Below are 10,379 nucleotides of genomic sequence, written 5' to 3' on the forward strand. Positions count from 1 at the left end.
GATGGTCTTAGGAAGACCATGTAGACTGAAGACCTCTCTGAAGAATAGCTCGGCCACCTGCGCTGCTGTGTAGTGTGCGGATATGGCAAAAAAATGTGCGTACTTTGTCAGTCGGTCAACGACGACAAAGATGCAATCCTTGCCCTGTACCATGGGCAACCCTGTGATGAAGTCCATCGAGATACACTCCCATTTCCCCTCCGGGATGGGAAGAAGCTGCAATAATCCTACAGGATGGCTCATCTCCCCCTTGTTCCTCTGGCAAACATCGCACTCCCGGACATGCTGGAGTACGTCCTCCTTGAGGCCCTTCCATGAGAACCTCTCTCTAATGGCCCTGTAGGTTTTGGTAAACCCCTGATAACCGGCCAAAATCATGTGATGCCTAAGTATCTTCTTCTTGAGCTGAGATCCCTCAGTCAAGAAGATCTGATTCCTGTAGTAGATGATCTCATCGACCACCCTGTACCTGTCATCTGCCACCTGCCCATCCAGAACCTCACATGCAAATCTGTTCTTGAATTACTCTACTAAAATTCGAGCCCTCCAGTCTGCGTCGAAGCTCATAAGAGACAAGGTGGCTAGTCTACGTGAAAGAGCATCTGCTACCACGTTGTTCTTACCCTTGACATACTCAATGTCAAAATCATATGCTTGGATCTTACTGATCCACTTCTGTTGCCTCTCCTGTAGCTGTTTCTGCTCCAAAAAGAACCTGAGGCTGTTGTGATCAGTGCTCACCCTGAACCTGTTACCCACTAAATACTCCCGGAACTTGGCCAATGCATGCATGATGGCCAGCGTCTCCTTGTCGTATATAGAATACAATCTCTCGTGCAGGAGGAGTTTCCGGCTCTCAAAGGCTATAGGGTCACCTCCCTGCATCAATACTGCGCCGATCCCCTCTCCCTACGCATCACACTCCAAAACAAATGGCTGCGAAAAATCCGGCAATGCAAGCACTGGGCAGCTACTCATAACCTCCTTGAGCCTGTCAAAGGCTCGTTACACTGTATTCAACCAACTGAATGCCCCCTTCCTTGTCAAATTTGTCAGGGGTGCCGCAAGCTGTGAGAAACTCTTGACGAACTTCCGGTAGTAAGTACAAATTCCAATGAACCCTCGGAGTTCTGTCACGTTCCTCGACTCCAACCAATCTCTGATGGTGGCCCTGATCTTCTCCTCGTGGACCCTCACTCCGTCCACCCCTATGATGTGTCCCAAATATGACATCTCCGTCAACCCAAACTCACATTTGGAGAGCTTGGCATAGAACTGCTGCTCCTCCAAGATGCGCAATATTGTCTCAATGTGTTGGAGATGCTCCTCCCAAGTCCTGTTGTAAATGAGGATATCATCAAAGAACACCAACACAAACTTCCTTAAGTGACTGCGGAAGATGTGATTCATGCAAGACTGGAATGTAGCTGGGGCGTTGGTTAGCCCGAAGGGCATCACCAAAAACTCAAAGTGCCCATAGTGACACCTGAAAGTGGTCTTGGGAATGTCCTGTTCCCTCACGCGAATCTGATGGTACCCAGATCTCAAATCAATCTTTGAGAAGAACCGTGCTCCTCTCAACTCATCCATCAACTCATCGATCCTGGGTATGGGGTACCTGTTCTTCAGTGTCTTCTTGTTCAGGGCCCTGTAGTCAATGCACATCCTCAATGTGCCATCCTTCTTCTTCACCAACACCACAGAAGAAGCAAAAGGACTCGTGCTCGGCCGAATGTGCCCAAGAGCCAGCAACTCCTGAATGGCCCGCTCAATCTCATCCCGATAGGCCTTGGGATGCCTATAGGGGGTAGTAATCACTGCCTATATGCCCTGCTCAAGCTCAATGGTGTGCTCAAACCCCCGATTCGGCGGCCGTCCAGGCGGAATCTCCCCAAACACTATGGCATACCGGTCAAGGATGGACTGTATCTCTGGGTGCACTGTTTGCCCTATAGTCCCTGCTTCTGATGCACGCAGCTCCACTGCCCACTCTATGTCTCCCTTCCGGAAGACTGCCTCCATCTAATGAGCCGAAATAGTCTGAGGCGGATATGTGTGCTAACCTTGTATCTTCTTATGCCTCCCTGTATTCTCATCATCCCACTCCATCTCTAGGGCCTTCCAATCTATAGTGACCTTCCCTAGAGTGATAAGCCACTGAACACCCAGTACTACGTTGGTGTCCGGAATGTTGACCACGAAAAAGTGGTCAGTCAGTGTGTAAGTGCCCATAGTCACTGACAACTCTGGAACATAACGAGCACACACCATGGTCTGATCTCCTAGGACCAAAACTGAAAATCCATCAAAGCTCTCTGTCGGTATACCTCTCCGCTCAACCATCTCTGCATCGATGAAGTTGTGGGTTGCCCCACTGTCGACCAAAACTAATACTCGCTGGCCACGTACTGTCCCCGTACACGCAGCGTCAGATACTTGGGAACTCCTCGCAATGTTGCAAGGGCTCCTCCGGTAGGTGCAAAAGCTGCACCACCTGCTGCTGCTGGTGGAGGCGGCAAGGGACCCTGCACGACATGACTATCTCCTGCCTCCACATCATCCTCCTCATCCTCTTCCCTGCTGCTCTCGGAGAAGACCTCAATAAAATGTGCTTTGCTAGCAGCACATCTATGTCCCGGTGCCCACGGCTCCTGACAGGTAAAGCACAACCGCTTCTTCTTCAACTCCCTCCTGGCGTCATCATCAATTTGTGCTCGTCCTGGATTCCCCTTCGGAGGTGGAATCCTCACATCCTTCCCCTTAGGCTGGAAAACCTGTCTCTAGGGGTAAGGTGTCCGGGTCCTGGGTAAGACATCCTGTAAGTCCCCGAGTCCTACTAATAACATCCTAGAGTGTGGTTGGTATAGTGGATCTGACTAGACCCCAAAGTCGCTCTGCTAAACCCTCAACAAACATGTAGATCCTCCGTGTCGTGGATAGATCTGGCACCATCACTGGCCACTCAAGAAGTCTGTAATGTAGGTCTCTAGGCTCCTGGTCTATTTGAGCCTTGTCAGCTCAACAAAGTGTTGTTCCGGATCCCTCCGATCAAACCTCTCCATCAATCTCCTGGTGAACTCGGCATACGTCGTCACTGTGGAATGTCCGAGTGTAACCATCCCATGGAACCACCAATCCTGGGCCTCACCATCCAAATGTAATGTCGCCACCTTGATGGCTTCTGCCTCCGACATCTGGTTAAGCTGGAAATAGATGTCCAGCTTCTCCACCCAAGACCTTGCCGAACTATTTGATGAACCATCAAATGTAGGCAAGTGGAATCTACTAGCTGTGCGGTGGGTGTCTCCATCGTGATAATGCCAGTGTCTTCTGTGATGGTCGCGGGGTCTACTATCCCGTTGGAGTTGAACAAAGTCTCTAAATGAGAGAGCGTCCCTGAACTCCTGCCCATAGGCCTGGTATTCTGCAAAATAATCGCCCATGTGACCGGGCTTTGCCTCCTGCTGGGCTCTAGCCCCCGTGTCTGCTCCTAAGAAAGTGGGCATGGGAGAGCGTGTAGGGGCATGTGAGGCCATCTGCTGAGTAGTGTCACGCTGAGTGGCACCCTGCTCTGGAAAATGGTGGGATGTACCCGATCCCTCACCAACCTAGAAAACTCGTGGGTTCTCACGCTGTCTAGCCTCTACTGTCGTGAATCTCTGCCCCATCACCTCGATCTGCCTCGACAGATCCTGCACTGATTTGAGGAGCATGTCCGCAAATCTCTTTCCGTCCTCATCTGCCATTGGATCCTCCTGCTCTGCGTCCACCACAGGCTCCTTCTGTTCTGCACCCACCACAAGCTCCTCCTGTTCTGCGTCCACCACCGGAACACAGTCTCCCTCTCCGTAGGTGTTCTCCAACCTACGCCCAGTGTCTTTGTATCTCCTCCCTCTATAACAAGTGTAGGGTTTTTCCCCCAGTGTCATAGATTGCTAGCTCCACAGGCTCAACCAGATCTATGCTCTGATACCACTGTAATATCCCTTTTCCGGAATAACCCTCAAACCCAATTGAACTCCAACTAAATACGTACAAATGATATAGTAACTGGGAAGCTCAACGTGATAAAAATAACAGTGGTGCAACATATAATAATGTAAACATGAAATATAAGCAGATACTCAAGAAATGCAGAGAGAAATGCTAAGCCATTTTATTATACTGAGTAATGGAATGAGTACAGGAGGTGATCAGAAAGATGGCACCTCGACTTGCACAAGGCAAGTGAAGAAATACACTCAGAACAATAAAGGAATGGCCTCTCTCTGAATTGCGTCCAAGCAGTCGAAGAATTGCCGTGCTGTTACTACTACTGGAAATCAAATGAGGATTTGGGGTTGTTCCCCTCCTCAGAAAATGCTGAAACTCTGGAATCAAACTCTACTCAAGAAACCCAGAAAGCTTTTCTAAAATAGCCGACCCCTGAAAATCACCCCTTGGGGATCTACGTTGTCCCTTAAGGCCCTGTGCTGCCACTGAATAGAATCCTCCAAAACTCAGCCCAAAACTCTGCCAAAATCCTCCAATATGCAAGAGCTGATCCCTTGCTCAATCTCCCAACTCAAATCCTCCACAAATCCCCCAATCCGGAACTCCCACCAAAAGAACTGCGTCCCTCTCTCTCAAGACTGCGCAGTCCTCAAATGCTCAACTCTTCCACAACGCCAAAAATCAATCCTACTGCAAAAGACTACTGAAAACTACCTTGCCCGAGTAGGCACTCGAAGTCCCTCGGGGCTAAAGGTGAGATCTCCGAACGGAGACACTCAATGCACTAAACAGTGTTGCAGACAGGCTAAACAGCCAGCGTGTTCCAAGTCGAAGTTACTAGCTCAAATGCACATAATCGAATGCCAAAATGAGACTCCTCTCTCCTTTATAATGTTGGCCTCTCTCAATCCCAAGGGTCACCTCCTCCAACGTAGTCCCTCTCTTGCCACGTGTTCCTTTCCATCTGCACAGTCCCTCCAAGTGTCTGCGTGGGCCCCATCTCTGCGTGGTCCTTTGGCCCCCTTGGCTCCCCTTTAAGTCACAACGTTGTGCTACTAGGGAGTGACTTTATTCTAAACATGAGTTATGTCCCCCTTTCCTCACCTTTTTATTTATAAATAGTTATAGAAAGCAAAATTGAGCAAAATCGAATATTCCAATTAGCCATGGCTAATTAGGGATATTACAGTGGCTACTCCAGTTCCACCGCAACCTCAACAGGAACCCACTCATGTTGCGAAAGCATCCGGACAGGGGGGCAAAGCCAAGAAGGAACCTAAGGACAAGGCTCCCCAAGCACCTCCCACTCCCAAGGCTCCAAAGTCGACACCTCTGTGCGCTTTGTGTAATGTTGTTGGGCATGCCACCAATAATTGTCCTGAACTTCCTCGTCTCAAACCTTTGGTTCATGAAACATTTCCTAAGTCTAATATCCCTGAGGTCCAAGTTACCTTACCGGATTCAGCCAAGAGACTTAAAATGTTGCGCACAAATCACCCTTGTGCCTTGTGCAATCATTATGGTCACTATTCCCATTGTTTCCCTCGTCTCGACAAATTTTGTGATTGCCTCCATGTGCTTCGTGAATTCGAGGCCACCCGTAGTGGATCATCTACTCCTCTACTTGTGGATTATGGTACCACTAGTACACCAGAACAAGGGGACTCTGGTCCCACCATCGTGATCCCTCCCCCCGATGTCGAGATGACGAACTCCACGGTCCATATCCTTTACCTATCATCATCCTTGACTTCCTCGCATGAAAACCTTTCTGAGGTTTCTGCGCGTGCTTCTATCGAACCTCCTTCGTCGGAAACCCAAGTCTCAACATCGGTATATTTTCCATCTACTAGCTTGTCGTCTCCCATTTTAGATGATGTGTATGATGCACCAAGTACTGCCACCACATCATGTAGTCAATCTTCTTCCCGTCTGCTCATCTTCCATTCTGATGAGGACATCATGGAAACTATGTCTACTCCTGATTATCCTTGGGATGATATGCACCATCGTGCGTACTTCCTGTCAGAGTTGTCTCACGACCACTATGTTGTAGACTTCATCCATGGTAAAGTCAAGTGGTTTAGACATCCCATCCCTACCCCAGATGCTTTCGAATCGTTATGACTAGGACCTTATATCATTCGTAAGGACTTAGGCAAGGGGGCATATCTTCTGGAGGATTTTGAAGGCCAACTCAGAAAAGGAGACCTACATCAGTTAGTTGGTCTTGCCCCCTCCGTCACTATCCTCTTTTGATTCAGCACCATTGGTCTCTCTCTCTCTCTCTCTCTCTCTCTCTCTCTCCTTCAGTGTCTAGTGATTGTGCCCCTACAACGTACTTCGGTCATACGTTTTGCTCCTAACGTATCATCCAGCCATAATTTACTAAATGGATCGAAGTACACCATAGTAAAATTGCTTTCACTATAAGAAATTACTTAATAAACCACATTTGTTAAGTTATTTCTGGTTAAACCCATGAAGAATAATTAAATAAATCACTATTTATTTAATTATCTTCTAGGAATAATTAATTAAACCATTGTTTAACTAATATTCCTTGTCATATTTGACCCAGTTATGAGAAATAAATAGATAAATCATTAATTATCTTATTTTTCTCTAGGAATAATTAATTAATTACTAATTAGCTATTATTTTTTTTCAAGTTTGACTAAATCCCCTAGGAATACTTAAATAAATCATTATTTGTTTATTATTCCTTAACCATATTCCTTGAGATGATAAATAAATCATTTATTTATTTATTATTTCTAAATAAAACAATTTAAACAATTTAAATACTTTTTGCCTCCAACCAAATATAATAAAATGTTCCAAATAGTTAATTTTAGAATTTGGTTAATAATATTTTATTATTTTCCATTATTCGAGAATAACCTAATATTTTGTTATAAATTGAAGGGTTTTACATCCATTCTTCACTTTTGATCATTTTCATTGTTGCATGCATTGTTTCCGCTCTAATTATTATCACTGTTGCTCACCATTTCCTTTTCCATTTGAGTTCTTATGGAACTCAAACATTTTGTACGCTGGGTTTTACACATTATAAAGGAGAGAGACTCTACAAAAAGCTAAAGACATTGAGAATAGCCAAGAACCCATCCCATAAAGGGCACTGGTAACATTATTTGTTCCTTTCACAGGTGTCATCTAATAAAATATATTCTTTATATATCTGGTTTCCATTGGATTATTGGAGTTACTTGCGCTTATTTTCTTATTCCATTTTGTTGTTTAACTATTTTTGTTGCATAAATCAGGGCTTTGGCAGGTTTTGTTTCTATCATTTGCTGCAGATCCACACAATTTGACATCCATTTTTACTGTTTAGGTTGTTTGTCATCCACGGTCTAAAGTGGTTTCTTTTCGTACACTCTCGATAAGAAAACACCCCAACACAACTCAACTTCTCGACGAAAAAACATTAGTAGACCAAAATTAAATTTAATAATTAATACCTCTTCTGGATCAGAGATATGGAGTTGAATGTCTAATTTTTAGAAGACATCAATGTATGCTTGCATTGATTGATTCGGTAGTTGTCAGAGTTGCAACCATTTGGCAAGGAGATTATGGAAATATCACGGGGGGAAAAAACGTGCCCTTAAGGCTTGGCAAAAGTCATCCAAGATGTGATATGTGTGGATTTGGTTTCGGCTTGGTCTCTGAGTTCAACAACCAAGGATATATTCTCGAGTTGAGTATCCCACCATGTTTGCGCCAGGCCCTCCAACTGTAGACTGGCGATTTGAAGCTTAATGTCCTCTTCCATCGTGGGACATGTTTTGAAAAAGATAGAGACTATGAAGCTAAGAATCGACGGCCTCTCCATTCATTTGGCCTAAAATTCGGGCAATTGAAAGCGTGTGTCCCACTGTCTCTGTTGTTGCAACATAATTAGCTCTTGAATAGCCATGGCTAAATCATGGACTTGTGAGTCCTCGGTTGAGGGTTCTCGACGAGGCGGCATGATTTTTATCCACTAAAGGAATTGAAAGGTACCTCAAGCGCCAATCTATGATGGGAATCTGAAGCAAAGAGGGCACACTAAGAAGGGTGTTGAATTGTTAAGCCACAAATCCCCAAAAAAAACTTTGAAAAAGTGGATGGCTTCCAATATCTTATGCTCTGATACCAATTGATCTACATGTAGATCTAAAAAGATTCAGAAAATGAGAGAATAACACAAATGTTAAAACAATACCATCATCTTATTATGAGGGAAAGATGAGCATTTTATAAACAATGCAAACATTCTCCTTATGCGTTTTTAATTACAAAATATATGAAATAAAAATCAATTACATTATTAGATAAAACAACTATAGAGATGTTTCCATCTTTACTAGTTTTGTTTCCTTCTTTTTTAGTTTTAGAGGTTTCCTTATTGTCCAGATGTTTCTGATTGGTGAGCTTTCTTGGTTGCCCACTATCTAACTTACATTTGACTCTTGAGCTGACTCGGGGTTATGCTTCAAGGCGGAGTACAACACACATAAGCTGACTTGACTTGGTTTCCTCAAAGAACAAAATCAAACTCCGGAGCTGACTCAGACTCCGTAAAGTCTGGTAACACAAGTCTCGCATTGACTGTTACACTGATCTGTGTCAATGGAGTTTGAGCCCTCGCACAAAACAAATGAGTCAACAACGAGTCAACGATTATTCCGTCAAAATAAACTACTTTTTGGACAAGCTTGCAGTACGATTCAAGACCACTACAAACTGATAGAGGATTTAGACCAAGCAAAGGCTTATTTCTCCACCGCTTCAGACAGAAACCTGTTAGAGATCTTCAGTAAATCAATATACTATTCAAATTTAGCAAATCACTACCTTCCCTAACATTGCCAGAAGTTGCTCAAAATCGGTCAAGAAAATTTACAGAACCTGCACTACCCCTATTCACAAGAAAAAACTAATCCTCCGGTTCAATTTGTGAGTTCTATTATTTTTCGCCATGCGGAGGACTCGAGTTCACTTTGTATTGATTGAGTTGGACACGGCAAAAGTAAATCTCCTCGAAACCCTTCGTTAACATTGAAATTATAAATTCAGCGCTTTCTCTGGACATCATCCCGTGTATATTGGAGATTTCCGTCCGTAAATGAATGGTGTTGTCTACCGAGCCCACGATTTTGTCCGGAATTTTTTTGGGTCAGAATCCAGCAATTTTTTTATTACAAAATCTTAAATATTTAGTGTTTTAATTACGATTTTTAAACTAGAAATATATTTAGAATTATCAAAAACCTATGGAACACCCCCAAAATTCACAACTTAGCCAGTGTAACTTACTTTTAAGAAATTCCAACCTAATTTAACCCAATATTTGCCAAAAAAAAACAACTATTCCAGGCGAAAATGTCGCCTGTTTAGCCTACGCGCTAAAGGAATTGCAGTGGAGCAAATTGGATCAGTTTACATTACAGAACGAAAAAAGCGAAGTACTTGAATCTCGGAAAACAATGCAGAGTACCTTCTTCACGAGATTGCTGCCGCATAAAGGAAAATATCGCTAATTCCCGTCGAAAACGGTGCCAATTGTGACGTAGCTAAGGATCTGGAGTGCATACACCAAGAATCGGAGTATCAGAGATCGCCGGGAATTTGTCCGTAGACCGCTCGATGAAGTACAAAAAAGCTGAGGAAAGAGCTAGAAATATCTGGATCTACGTAAAAGTGGACGTATATACGTATGTGGGATCGATACATACGCTGCCTCTACCATACGGGCTTATATGTACGTTGAGGTGTCACCGTCGGGCGTATATGTACGTTGAGGTGTCACTGTCCGTCACAGGCGGCCAGTCAATGCGCAGTCCACGAGGGTGCGGGTACCATTAAAGGCGTGTGATAAAAGGCAACCATTTGCCTTTTTCCCGATTTACCTTTGGCGGAATTAATGATGCAATTTTTAAAGTTAATTATTACATTTACAAGGCGGGAAATTTACATCGAGTATATCATTACGTGATTAATTTATATTATATATTTAATGTTTTAATTTAATGTTATTCAATTAAAATAGTTTTTAAAGAATCCCATCATTCTTTATTGTTGTACTTTTAGTATTTTTTTGATACTCTTTTAAATTCAGAGATATATGAACTCCATGGAAACCTATTTATATTAAATAAAATTAGTTTAGTTTTTGAAAATTTAATGGAGTGATAGGAGTAAGAGGGGTTATTTTTAATTTTGATTAAAAATTTGAAATTGAGTATAGTTGGGGTTACGGAATTATGTAAATAATGCGGTAGATTATTTCAAAGGTTTATTTTGGCGGAAGTAGCAAATATCGAAGATTTGGTGGTATTGGAAGATTTGCAGTTAGTTATCCATCACCTTGTTCA

General features: G+C 43.6%; 1 long non-coding RNA gene across 1 annotated transcript in view; it reads right to left on the reverse strand.

Annotated features, from left to right (window-relative positions):
* The window catches only part of LOC149212431 (uncharacterized), a 53,178-nt gene extending 43,513 nt beyond the window's left edge, over window positions 1–9,665 (reverse strand). The window contains exon 1 of the long non-coding RNA XR_016250768.1: window positions 9,503–9,665. This is a non-coding gene — a long non-coding RNA (uncharacterized LOC149212431). The remainder of the gene's footprint in view (window positions 1–9,502) is intronic.
* Between the last annotated feature and the right edge of the window lie 714 nt (window positions 9,666–10,379).

This window comes from Pinus tabuliformis, chromosome 1_1 (genome assembly GCF_031772625.1).
Source record: "Pinus tabuliformis cultivar Carrire ecotype Pingquan chromosome 1_1, CPIR1, whole genome shotgun sequence".
In the NCBI taxonomy this organism is placed as follows: Eukaryota; Viridiplantae; Streptophyta; class Pinopsida; order Pinales; family Pinaceae; genus Pinus; species Pinus tabuliformis.